This window comes from Cyprinus carpio, unplaced genomic scaffold (assembly GCF_018340385.1).
Source record: "Cyprinus carpio isolate SPL01 unplaced genomic scaffold, ASM1834038v1 S000006749, whole genome shotgun sequence".
Taxonomy (NCBI): domain Eukaryota; kingdom Metazoa; phylum Chordata; class Actinopteri; order Cypriniformes; family Cyprinidae; genus Cyprinus; species Cyprinus carpio.
Genome location: NW_024879348.1, coordinates 308,192 through 322,498, shown reverse-complemented (window position 1 = coordinate 322,498; position 14,307 = coordinate 308,192).

Here is a 14,307-nt window from a genome sequence, read left to right as displayed (position 1 = left end):
CTTTTCCCAGTTTGATAACATAACAACACGTGTGTTAACCCCACAATAAAAAAAAGAGCAAATTTTTAATTTAAAAATCTAATTTTTTTGTTAACGTTCTTTGTCCCTTTAAATGTTTTTGATCTGTTTTGACCCGCCTCTATAAAAAGAAAATTTTGGCTTTTAAAACTAGACAGTTGGTTTTACTTTTTTTGATTTGGTTTTTGTTTATATTAAAACCTGTTTATAGACCTTTTCCGCATATGAAAAGTTACTAGAAGTGTTTTTTTAGTAGTTTTATTTTTTTATCCCTTTTTCTATAAAAAATTTTAAAAATCACGGTTTGCTCTCACTTCCCCCTATTTTTGCAGATATTAACCGTCTACCCTAGAATGTAAACAGAGAGATTTTAATCTTCAAGATGTATGTGGGTTCTCGTTTTGCTTAAAATATTAAAAAAGTATGTTAATGTTATATATTAAAATATTTTAAAAGATTCCAATTTCCCTTTAAAAAATGATTTTATTTTTTTTTCTTTTTTATTTTAAATTATTTGTTTTACCTTGGCAGATGCCCCCACTCCAGCGGTACCCGTCCCCGGAGGGGCCCCGCAAATACCAAGATGTTATCGTGGCGGGACAGAGACAGGGGGGGAAAAACCCCGACATCGCCCCTCACCGGCGTTTTTCCCCAGCAGTGAAAAGTGAGGGAGAGGGGGGGGGACACAGACAGGATGCCCGGGTTTGCCAGATCCAGGGGTATGTTTGTATGGAAGCATTGACCCAAAAAGATCAAATTGCAGAGTTACCGTGCGAGCCTTCACAGCTCAAAAGAAAAAGGGCAGCAATGAGGGGAGCTTCCTCAAGGATAATAGGTGTTGTCAACCCTTTCCACGGAAATTTTAAATTTACACTTTTTTGTTTAGTTGTGCAAATTAAGATTTTAATTTTTCTTGTTTTTTTTTTTTTTTTTCGAAAATATAACTTAATAAAACTTTCCTTTTTTTTATCGAGTATTAATATTAAAAAATCTTTTTTTAAAGTGCTAAAAGGCAAAAAAAGTTTTCAGCATTTTATAAACTAATTTTTTTTTAATAAAATTTAAAAAATGAAAATTAAAAATAAAATTTCTAGCACCAAAACAGCATATTAGAATGATTTCTGAAGGATCATGTGACACTGAAGAGACTATAGTAATGGCTGCTGAAAGTTCAGCTTTGTCACAGGAATAAATTAGTTTGTAAAATATATTCAAATAGAAATGTTGTATTGCATTGTAGTAATATTTCAAATATTCTTGTTTGAACTGTAGTTTTGATCATAAGACATTCAAAAAATGTATATAAAATTAAAATAAATTCGTAACATTATTATTATTATTATTATTATTATATTATTATTATTATTATTAATATTTAGTGCTGTCAAACGATTAATCGCATCCAAAATAAGTTTTTTAGATAATGTCTGTGTACTGTGTATTTATTATGTGTATACAAATACACATGCATGCATGCAATGTGTGTATATGTTTTTCTTTATATATATGTATGTATGTATGTATGTATGTATGTATGTGAAAAATCCATTTATATATCAAATATTTACATCTAAATTATATGAATATAAATATATACATGTAAATGTATGTAAATATTTTCAATAATATACTATGGTAAGGTTGTATTTATATATACATAAATAAATATAACATTTGAAATTGCAAAGACAATAAATTTCCACAATTTTAATATACTTCGACTTTATTTAACAATAAAATGTTAAATGTTTTTTAAACTTCTGATCATCTGACAATCAGAGGTTCATTCTGGAGTGTAAGGCCAATATATTTGATTATCCTTTTTTATGAATATAATTTTCAAAACCAGGTAATATGCAGTGTTACTTGGAGACCTTCGTGTTAAATCGCTCATATGCTCTCCAGCTACGAAACCGCTCTTCAGACCGCCAGGCTTCGACAGACCATACGGCGAGAGCTAATGGAGTCCCGGGACCACAGCCGGGATCGGTGATCGGAGGGACAGGGAAAAACACGGACAGCCGAGGAAACTTACTATCATCTCTGGCGAGAGGGCCTCGGCCCAGCTACGACTACCGCAGGGGGCCAACGACCGGAGCGCGATGGACTCGTTACCGGAGGAAGGCAGCAGGCGTAAGCACAAACGAGGCGGGGTAGATAGAACCAGGTTCCTATAGCCCATCGTCCTCGGTGAGTACTCTACCGAGCCTGCTCTTCCTCCCCAAATCCTTTATCCTCTCTCTAACTATTTACACACTCATGTTTTGCTTCTACTAATGCTTGCTCTTTTCCACAGCCCCAGGTTGTTTAAGTATGAAAACTCTTGTGTTATGTTCGTCTTTTTGTTGACTTTTGTCTTTTTTCGTAGTGATAGTCCAAGTCTTGGCTTTCAAAGTGCAAAGCAGCCCCATCTCGTAACATTATTTAAATAAAGAGGTGCCTCAAATCCAGTGTAACAATGGACTGGTAGTCACACCCTCACAAGTAAATAGGCTTTTGCTGGGAGAGCCTCTGTACTCTAATATCCTCACAACCTCTTCTTTCATCCAGCCTCTTGTCTTCATGTATTCAAAATGGTCCTTATATATAACTCTCTTTTTCTCAACACAGTTTAGGAGTCAAAACTGAACAAGCATCTAAGCTGTTCATAATTTCGCTCTTTTTCATTCTTATGTCCAGCTCCCATTAGGCACATTTTTTGGAGATGTTATGGATGTAATAGTTGTGAATTTTAGCAATGCCTGACTCATGTGCTCTCTATGAGGTAAATGTTGATGCAGGTGCTTTTTGGGACTTTTGTCAGGGTGCTAGGCCAGATGGGATAGGGGAGTTTGAAAAGAAGACGGGAGGGTTGTAAAAATGTTATCTTGGACTTGATCCTTGCTAATCCCTATCGTTAACTATATTCTCAGTTGGGTCATAAGAATCGCCCAATGACACCAAACCTACCTACAACAAATCAACACCGGCTCACTGCGACAGCCGTGGCTACGGCTGCCCCCTCCACTTCCCCGCTCCGCCCACCTCCCCTCCTCCCTTCTGCGGTCGTGGCGTGACCTCTGACCTGTGACCCTGGCCGGGGCCGAAGCAGCGGAGTGACAGCGGGACGAGGGCACTGTGTGTGAGGGACGACGAGGAGGGTCACCTGATCTGTCGGAGTGGCGACGTCCTGCAAGAGAGATGTACACACTGCCACTACTACTACTCCTCTACTCCTATATCGTAACCTTTCTCCCTATCAGTACCAGAACACAGCAGACACACACAGGGTAGGGCAGGAGGTCATGATCATGATGTTGGTGGTGATGATGATGCTGTCGTAGAATGTTCTCCCCTTTTGCCGGAACAGGCAAGGGGGGAAGGCATGTCCAACATGTCTTTAATAGTCTTCTATTTATTCTTCTCAGTGGGGTTGGGCTGTTTGTGGTGCTGTGTAGAAGAATTATGATCCTTTTTAATTAGTGCCGGCTGAAATCCCAGAGATTTAGCTTTTCGCACGTCACCGTAATGCACGCCTTACTCCGGTCAAGATTCACATTGAGCCTATGCTGTCAGTCATGTCGATTTAAGGATACGATTTGCACTGGGACATTCACAATATTGCCATAGTTGCTGTGCGTAAGTTCCATTTTTCATAGAATGTAAAATAATGTTTCGTTTTTGAATTAGCTTAAAGCAGTCCCATAGTTTAAAAATCGTTTAGTGATTTTTTTTTTTTTTTTTTTTTTTTTTTTTTTTTTTTTTTTTTTGTGATCTAATATTTTTTAAAAAACAGAACTGTATAGACTATTTTGTTGTTGGAAAAACGCACGTTTTTTTTCTGACCATGTTGACATTATTCCTTTCTCATCACGTTTGTTGCATATTGCCACTTGTCAGATTTTTTACTTTTTTTTTTTTTTGTGCTAACCCGTTATAGATAGTCACAGTTTTGGGCTATAAATGTGGATTTTAGTAGGGGGGAAGCTTGTTTAGATGGCTCTTTAAATAACGCCAGTCGTAATTGTTTCTCTTTACATCTCCCCTACCCCTTTCTCTACATCTTTTTCCCTCTATTGTCTCTTAGCTAGATTGTCCGCAGCTTTGGGCGAGGGCACCTCGGGAGGGTGATGCAATGTATTGATCATCGCAGTCGTGCGCGTCATCACTGGCAACAATCAGCTGCTTTATTACAAAACCAGCATGGTGTGACTTCAACGAAAAAGTGTGTGCTTGGCGTTTTAAAAAAATGTCTGTCTAGTTGTTAGGTGGGAAATATTGACTCTTGAGGGCCAGAAATGCAGTGTGTGATTATTACAGGCACAGCAAAAAAAAACAAGGGCTTATAGGCTTTGATTCCTCTTAACAAAATGTTCAGAAAACATAAGAACCATTCCAACTTGTGCAGGATTTTATTGCCATATAAGATTTTATGTGTCCACCCCCAACACAAAAAGAAAATAATTACACCCTAGTCCCATCAATGTGGTTCAGTGCTTCACGCTATACATGATTTTGAGGTCTGTAAGATTTAGAAAGCAACGACAGAAGTGAAACGCAGGTTTGAATTAATGCTACTTCTGCTTGGTTAAGGGGTGGAGCACCACATCGCTCTGAAAGATCATAAAAAATGTGGAGAAGTACAAAGCGGCAGCCCGGCTAGAGATCAACGTACTGGAACGAATCAATGAGAAAGATCCTAGGACTAAGCGAAGTGAGTTTTGATTCAAATACATTGCCTGTTTTGAGGGCAATCACATGCAGTTACTTTAAAGTCTAGAGCATATAGGTTGCAAACTTACCTTGAGGTTATACCGAAGACCACAGTATTGGTTGGATAAACTTGCGTACTAAATGTTGTAGATTTCTCCACTATTTCTCGCTCTTAGTCTGTGTGTCCAGATGTTTGGACTGGTCTTCTCGACTATCATGGCCATATTCTATGTGTATCAGTTTTGAGCTGTGGCTCGCAGCACTTTTGATTTCCTCAAAGGAAAACACAATTACCTGCCCTACTCCATCCCCCCAGTCAAGTGGCGGTCATAATGGCCTACCAGATCTGCCCTAGCTGTCAAGTGAAGTGTAAAACATATTTTTAAAAAAGCTAATAGAAGTTAGACTCCCATTTGCTATGTATTTAAGCGGCCAGTCCTACTTCTGGTATTTATGCAAATATGCCTGATTTGTGACTGTTTCTCCTATTTGCAGGTTTTGCATGAAAACACAATTGACCCCGCACAGACCTTGAAAACCAGGAAAACATTTTATTTGTCAACTCTGAATTCACAATCACATACAAACTGGAGCAAGAAGGTAATGAAAGAGTTTGTCATTATTTTGTTGTGTATGTTAATCATTCTAGCATGCGCGTGCTTGAAAAAAATCTCTAGTTGACCACTAAACTAGATTACAAAGAAAAAAATGAGGGGAATTCATGATAATTGATGCTCCCCATCTTTCTCTACTGTGGTAGAAGCGAGATGAGCGTAATGTGAAGAACACGGCGGTGAGGGGGGTTGGATTTGGCACAAGCGCAACATTTGACCACGAGCACCACCAGCACCATGTTTCTACCGCGCACTATAGAGCACCTGAAGTTATTCTAGGTAAGGACATGACCAAAAGGACTATGTTTAAGCAGCACACAAGCTATGAATGTAACTTTGAATATGAAAGAACTGGTCGTAGCATGAAACTGACTATTGAAGTCACACAGGACAAGAATGAGTTAATCGCTGCAGCAAACACAGATTAGCCTTCTTCCTTTCCAGCCAAAAGAATTTAATTAGAGCTAGCCAGAGGTAGCAGTAGTACTTCATCAACAGGACTGCAGGGGAAAACAAAAAATTGTCCAACGTAAGACTGGTTGCCATGAAAGCTTATTACCAACCTTATCTTGGTTCGGAAAATCTTATCTTATAAAAAATATGTTGATTTGATATAAATATAAATGAGTTAGTGGGCACTATACTTGTAAGGTCACATACCTATAAAAATGTTGCGGTCAGGAAGATATTAAAATGTTTCTGTAAAGTCTCTTATGCTTGCCAAGGTGGATGTTACTTATTCATATTGTAAAAATAAAAGAAAAACTGAATTTTCCGCCTCATTGTTCAGTCTCTTGTGTCACATGATCCTTCAGAAAGCAGTATGAATATGCTGAGTCATTGCTATAAGAAAGAAACATTGTTTTTCTTATTGGAAAACAACTTTTTTTTTTCAGAATTCTTTGTGTGTGAATAGAAAGTTTTTATTTGTATTTATTTGAACTCTTGTATAAAACATATCTTATTTGCAGTCACTTTACATTTAATGGTCTTTGCTGAACCATAAGTATTTGCATTTGTAAAAAAAATAAAAAATGCTGCAGAGCTGCAGAGATTCATCATTGTTGATTTATCACTTGTTTTTTAAACTTTCGACCCTTCACAGGTTGCACACTTGCTGCCTGGACTACATATACTGTCCAGTGTCCGGGTTATACGGTTATGATGCAGTAAACATGATGTCCCCATTAGATGACTCCATAACTCCATATTAAACCAGTTGTTTTGTCTTGCAGAATGGGATGGACGTCAGCCGTGTGAACGTGTGGAGTCTAGGGCTGCATTACTCTTGGAGTAACTACCTCGGTTTCACTCTCTTCCAGGTACAAAATCAACTCCTACTACCTGGTTTTTCATGCCCTCATGGAAAGAAGATCTACACAGTCACCACAACTCTTGTTTATGGTCCTCACTAAGCAGCTTAAGATCAGATAGGATTATGACCGCAGGCTTAGAGGTGTCCCACATAAGCACACCTGAAGCCACAAACCACTGAAATCAAAACTTTGACCTAAGATGTCTCTCACTAATGCTCTCTCTTTCTCACGCACACACCCGAATATCATGGATAGGAACAATTGTACAGTAGATGTGGGGCACATGTATTGTGAAACGGATAAGGACACAAAACAAGTCAGAAGAGTCATCAAACTATGTACTGTTCTTTCAATGTTAATTTGGTTTTTGGTGCTTATCAGACTCATGATTTGAAACATCGGGAGAATTTAGGCCATGATGGCGAGAATGTCGGGCCCTGTGTCCTTCCGTATTGATTCGCTAAGAATAGGGTAACTTTTTGACACTGACTGGAATTTCTAAAGCCTGTCTTTAAAGGCTAGCTTCTATTGTCTTGCTTGCTGTACATTACGCAGCTTATTAAATTTATCTCTCCACCCCATAGGAAACAGAAATACTTTTTATCGTTGGACGTCTGGACTGGGACGAGGAAACTCTTCAGCAGGCAAGATACGTCAGAGAGAAACTGCAAACCTTTACGGGGTCAGTAACAGGGACAGTTTCGGGACTTCATATTTAAGTTTTCTGACAGAGGTAATACCAAAAATTAGTTTCTTTAATGTGTATATAAATCTGGCGTGGTTCAGATGTCAGTGTTCTCATAACCGTCTTCTTTTATTCGAAAATAGAGATTTATCTTCTTTCTTAAGTTGAAGAGCATCACACAGCTGTTCGATCTGATCGAGGCCATGCTGCGAGTACGAGCCGACGATTGAGCGTCTCAATCTGGCTGCAGGCCCTGAGGACATCCTTTCGTTAAGAGAACAATCTGCAGCGATGACCAGAGCTCCGGCAAGCGCATGGGAGGGCAATTCAGCGGACTCCGTCGGTGGGACAGTCGACATGTCGGTCTTCAAACCAGCAATCTCTGTCTTTACGCCAAACAACCCTGAGGACTTCGCCATGCCAAGAGAGATTAACCAGGGGCTGAACTGACTTTGCAAAAAAGTTTTCTAATTGCAACGAGAAGTTAAATAAAGATGAAGTATATGATTTCTCAATCATCGTCCCATAATGTGAGAAACCGCTCCGTGTGCGCAAAGCGGGCGATTAACTGGAATGTGCGGACTTGGGACATCCTATGAAGATAGCAGTAAGTGTCATGCTTGTGTGGATGGATTGGACATTTGACAGGGTTTTGAGAGAATAAATACTCCCTTCACGTTCAGTTTCTTCCAGCCAATTGTGGCTAAATGATATTTTTGGACCGTCATAAGGCAGGAGGAAAATGTTATTGAGGGGTGGGGAAAAAAAAGCATTAACGTAAACAATCCATTTGAGAAAGTAACCGGACAAAAACAGGAATCAACTCTCACATTATAGGTATTCATCGGGGCAAATCTGTTTTGTGCATTTGAGCCCTAGTCGGTAATCGCAGAAGAGCATCGCAACACACACACTGGTTGTATTCAGTTCCAATTCAAAACCAAGTTACAGAGCAGCAGCAGTGTTTCTTGGTGATGCTGTCCCTCAGACTACCAGTGTACAGTATTGATTTAGTGAAAACGGGACGTCATATTTTGGGTCTTGATCTGGATTGGATTGTCTAAATTTGTAAACTACGAATTAGAAATCTGTTGTGACGATAGAAATAAAGGGCTGTCTGTTTGCTTGCTGTGGAAGGTTTCACATCAGCTCTCCAGGCCAAATGTTTTTACCAGTTCACATCGTCTTGTAAGGTTGTTTCTATTATTGGACTGTACGTAGTGAAGATGATTATACTTTGCTGCAATGAAATTCAAATTTTGTGGCACTTCATTGGATGTAGTGCAGTGCTTTAACTAGAGTTGGAATACTATGAAACTCTTTCTGCACTGTGAGTATATGACTTTGGTTATTACAACTCAGACATGATAGAAGAAAACATCTGTTGTTCTTTGAAAAAAGCACATCCTCAGGAAATCGGTTTGAATCCTGCCGAGTATTGTTAATCTTACTGTTTTCACATGACAGTACTGAATATCTCAGAGGGATATGAGGCATGCATTTAAAGGAAATAGTCTTATCCAAAAAGAAAATGTGCATTTCAATCTACTCAAGCCAATCCAACATAAAGATTTATTTATTTTTCATGGAGGAAAACAGATTAAGGGAAAAATGTAGCAGACGTCACTTGAATGGTGTTGCCGTAGAATGAGAGTCCAAATGGCTGATATTGACCAAACATCACAGTAATCCATGTGACTGCAGTCCATCAAGTTAATGTCTACTGAAATCAGAATCTGTGTTTGAAACAGCCACAGTTTCATCAGCCTAATTCTCTCTGAATTAGGGCGATAAACCTGAACAGATCAAGAACTGTTTACAAAATTTTAAACAAAGCAGTAAAACATTCTGTACAAATATGTTGGTGGACTTTGATGTGAAGTATGGATGAGGACAACAGGAAATTCACTTTGTCACTTCGTTGCAGATTAAAGGTTTCGTATGTTGTTCAAAAAGTTTTAAAACACCTAAGGATTGTTTTGCCTTCACACAATGAAGGGCGTTGTGGAGTATCCTGATGTTTCTTGTAGCAGTTTTTTTTCAAGATCATTCTGACGGCACCCAATCAATGCAGAGGATCCAATGGGGAGCCAAGTGCTGCAATGCTAAAATTCTCCAAAATCTGTTCCTATGACATAACCTACTGGTAAATCATCTACATCTCAGATTAGCCCTGAGGGTAAATCTTCAGCAACGTTCATCATTCCTTAAAACTAACAGTACACCCTGATTGGGGAGGGATACTAAAAAGATCGTGCAATGATTATAACAACATAAACATGTCAAGGCTAAGATAGATATTATGAACAGTGAACCGAATGAAAGAAAAATCCAGAGAAGTTTTTGTTTTTGGCCTTCTTTTTATTAGTCATGGCCAAATAGATTTAACGAGCACAGCTTAGTGCTGTAGCAGACAACACAGTCAAGCTATTCTACAAGCACATTTTCTCTGAAACCATGCAAACACACAGCTTGTCATTCAGCAAAGCATCAACGCCTAGCAGACGTAATCTATATACAGTCATTTAGTCAGTTCAAGACCTAACTGTCAAGGAGGAAAAACAGAGAAGCTAAAACAACACACAGACCGCCCAACATACAAGCCTCAAATACAGTATTTGCTAAAGAGTGCAAAAAGACACAATTCCAACCTAATGAACGGGCATACAAATAATGTTCACATGTAAGTTTTCAGTGGCTAAATATTTGCGAATGGAGCAATGGACACAACGTGTGTCATAGCGGAGGAGTCTCTATGGCCCAAAGTGTAAAATGTAATTAGCGCGAATAAATTAATCAAGTATCTATATATTAATATTGTGATAAAGTTTATGTGTATAGTGTCAAAGTTGTGAAATTAGAAAACACAGTTGTTTGAGGTGAGCTAGTGAGCATAATTCTGTAGTAACAGCTGTTGAGTGTTAGAAAATGTGTCACATTCAGGCATAAGCACTGACTTTCTAGTTGCCAACCATGTTTATCCTCATGGTGGGAGTGTTAAAAGCTCCTCGATATACTAGTTGATCCCTCATAGCTTCCGCATCTGGTTGGGAGGAAAGATATTCCCCGTACTCGGTTAAGATCAATTAAAACACAGACCAGGTCTTTCTCTTCAACTGTTTTAGAGTTGTCAGACGTGTAAGTTTAAAGAACGGGAGGTTGGTCGCCGCATTCATCCTACTAAAAATATTGAGTTAAACATTCCTAGTTGTGATGTAAAAAACTGATGTTAGCAAACAGTCATGACTTTGTGAGGTACTCACACACGCGGCAGGATGCGATCAATGTGATTATAAACACATACTTCATCTGGGCATTAGATGGGACAGCCATGCAGGAGAAGGGAGCTGGCAACTATGTTATAAAACAATGGTAGCCTTAATGTAGAATACCTAGCTGCTGCTGGAGAAGCTAGCAAGATAGTGCTGAGTATTTGGGCGTCAGCTTCATTGGATCAAATATATGCATCTCGAAGGAGTTGCAACAAAATAATCAAAGGTCATGTCTGACCATTGTGCAAAACTGTTTTCTAATATGAACTACATGGAAGGAATACGCTAGATTGTGTATGTTCTTGTAGTGTGATCTACTTATAGCACTACCTTCCAATAGCACAACTTACTAATAGAACTGCATTTTAGTGCATTATCAAATGTAGTGTTAATAGAATGATATATGATGTTACTGTTACTTATCTGTTACTTCAATCTAGTACTATTAATTGATTAACTGAAATTGTAGTGATATTAATAAATAATAGCCGTCTTAAGTTAATAGGCTATAATTTTATCATAGGCTATATAAGTAGATTCAGTGCATTCGACCCTAAGGATTGCAGTGATATATGTGGTACATTAGTAGAGATGTGTAGATATGTGATTATCACAACGTTAAATTAGCAAGTCTTGCAACAATGAATACAGGCAGGCTATAGATCTCTGATTGGTAAAAAAATGGTTGTTTACAAAGAAAAAAAAGGCTCTCTTATGCTCCACCGCAAAGTTCAAGTTCGTCGCGCGCATTGATGTTGATCTGTAAATTACTCATGCAATATAGTATTAAAAAAACGATCGCAGGGGCTTAAATCGTGTGATATATTGCTGAATTTTGGCGAATATTTGTGTAAATGTAAAAATTCCAGTTTTTGTATTTTGATATTGTAAACAAAATAAATGTAATCTTCATACATAGAAGATATAAAGATACAAAGTAATATCAAAAATTAGAAATACCAATTCGCTAGGTTTTTAACGCAGCCTGTGCCTTCATCATTATTTATAAGAATGGGTCCGTACTGAAATATTTTAGTATCACCTTGTTTGCGACAGACTCAAAGTTCATTAAACCCCGCTGAAGGAGAGATTGGATGCCGTGGTGCAAGGAAAATCACTGGGGTGACACCCTTCCGACAGATGACCAGCTGACTGGGGACCGGGGATACGGATTGGATTTAGCCGGAAAAGGCAAAAACCGGTCCGCAGGGAACGAGCGCGCCCTGCTGCTAAGCGGAAGACAGCACGCGACCTTCATCCATGGTTGAGGGACTTTACCAAGAGGAAGCTGCACAGGGAAAGGTACACCAAAAAAAGCTTATAAAGTTATTGGAGCGGTATTAGCTTATCTCTTTATGGGCTTAAGTTATTAATGTAATTGTTTGTCTTCTGGTCTGAGACCAGGAAAACTGAGGGCAATGTTAAATTTGCGACAAAAAGAACGCAGGAAAGATCAGAGAAAGAAGCGGCAAATGAGGACACATTACAGGAGCCAACACCGCTTCACGAAGGTTACGTTGGTGCTCACTGATAGCTAAATTGAATAGCTTGCTGAAAACAACAGGACTTACAGTGGCCAAACGTCAGAGTAGGCCCTATCTGTAACATTTTCAGGCACTGTACAGAGGGGCAAACATTAAAAAGCAAGACCTTCCCACCAAAAGTGAGAAGCTCTGACTTTGTGCGGGCCTTCCAAGGGACTCGGTCTTCCATCAGGAATGGCGCACAAGTCCCGCCCTAAAAACACCAAAACACCACGTATGAGATCTGTGTAAAACTCATGGGACCTAGAAAAACCATTTCAACTGACTCTAATGATGGGGACATCTGACTGTTATCCAGTCTATCTCCTGTCTTACCAAGAGCGGTGCTGATAAAGAGGACTATCAGTGTTCAATATCTGAGGCGAAATTATGAACCACAGATGCTGCATTCAAGGAATATCCTCTAATCTGATTATCGTGTATCATGATAATGATATCATGATGATGATAAGTCATGAGGACCTCAGTGTGAAGAATCTGGTAGTTAAATCTAAAGTACAAAAAGTCTATTCGTGTGAATCTATTGCAATATAGTTGATTACACAACAAAGCCAACTAATAGTGCATAATTAATAAATAGTTTAATTATTTTCACTTTCCAAGAGCCCTAAATAAATATCTGAAAATAGGTAGAAGGGTTTTCAGTGGTGGATCTCAGACTCAGGATAACAGTATGTGTGGTTTATATTTAGTGTCTCCATGTTTCTTTTGTATTTTTCTATATGAGGCGTTACAGTACAAACAATGAACTCCAGATTTTGTTATCTCAGATGGGTCAAATTACACTGTTACTCGACATGGTAAACAACCTAAATCAGTTTGCTTTCTTTTGGAGTTTTAAAATTGTCCAATAAAATGATATCCATTTGAAGCATTTTGCTTGACTAATAACCTGATAAAACCTGAAATTGTATTCCCGTTACCGATTAGAGAACACAGGGAAACAAAACCAAAAAAATGTGTCGTCAAAATTAAGGGCCCTGGAGTCTGTATGTCACGGAGAGACAATAGGGACCGGTTCGGTGGATTACACCGTACAAAAGCATGCAACACGCGCCGGCACATGTGGCTGTGTTGCCCCACCTCTTTTTGAGAAAAGCCTGTGTAGCCAGCAATAGAAGGGCGTGTACTGTTAATTATTGTCCTCTTGTTTGCAACAAGTTAAAGCATTCATCACGTATGCTCAAGACTCAGGAACAAGTAGCTCAGCACTTTACAGGAGTGGAAGTCGTAGAAAACAAGATACGTATTACGTCAGAGTCACTGAAAAATTTTACTGATGCCATGATGTGAGCAGGCAATAGGCACTGTGCACTACGCTGTGCAACGCAATAAAGGACCAATGCTGCTAATTGTCACACTATTATGTAGTATTTCCTTGTATAGGCCTGATACTTGTTAAAAGTCTGGCGCTCTAAAAACTTTCTCCACCAATGTTTTGCCCTAAGCTAAGTGTAAGCGTACACCTTCATTTAACACAGCGTGATCTTTTGTGAGAACCCCATCTCATTACACGATAAGAGACTGTAGTGGGGTTAAGTTTGTCACCAACTGGAAACCTGCAGTTTGACACTTGATTTGAGAAAACCGATTTGAAATATAGCATCTTATATTTAACCAGGCCGGGCTGGAGCTTTTTATGACCATTAGATGAAACTTCAAGACTGGGTAACCGGTAAAATCCACAAAAATATCTCCAACCATCGTTCGGAGGGTAAATGTACAGTTAGCCACTAGTGCACAGTTTCATTAATTAGAAATGTTAGCATACAACAGCAGAGTGACAAACTTTAGGCTACCACCAAGATAGAAAACTGTAATTCTTTTCATTGCTTATTCAATGGGAAGAAAAACATAGTTGTGTGCTTAAGACTACAAATTTGGTATTGTCTTACTTTGCATGTCCAAAACAAGCTAGCAAAAGTCTATTCAAATTTAATTTAGGATGGCACAGAATTCACAAAATATTTGGTTTAGGAGGGTTGTGAATTAGCCATTCTGTATGGCAAACCAAAAAGAAAAAAAAACAAAACCACTAAGTGACCTAAAACTGCCAAAAACCTTTTAAGAAACGTAACTTATTACAACGCCAAAGTACAATCTACTTTGTAACCTAAATCCATAAATCAATAAAAGTTTATATAAAATATTGTGTCTTAAAAATAC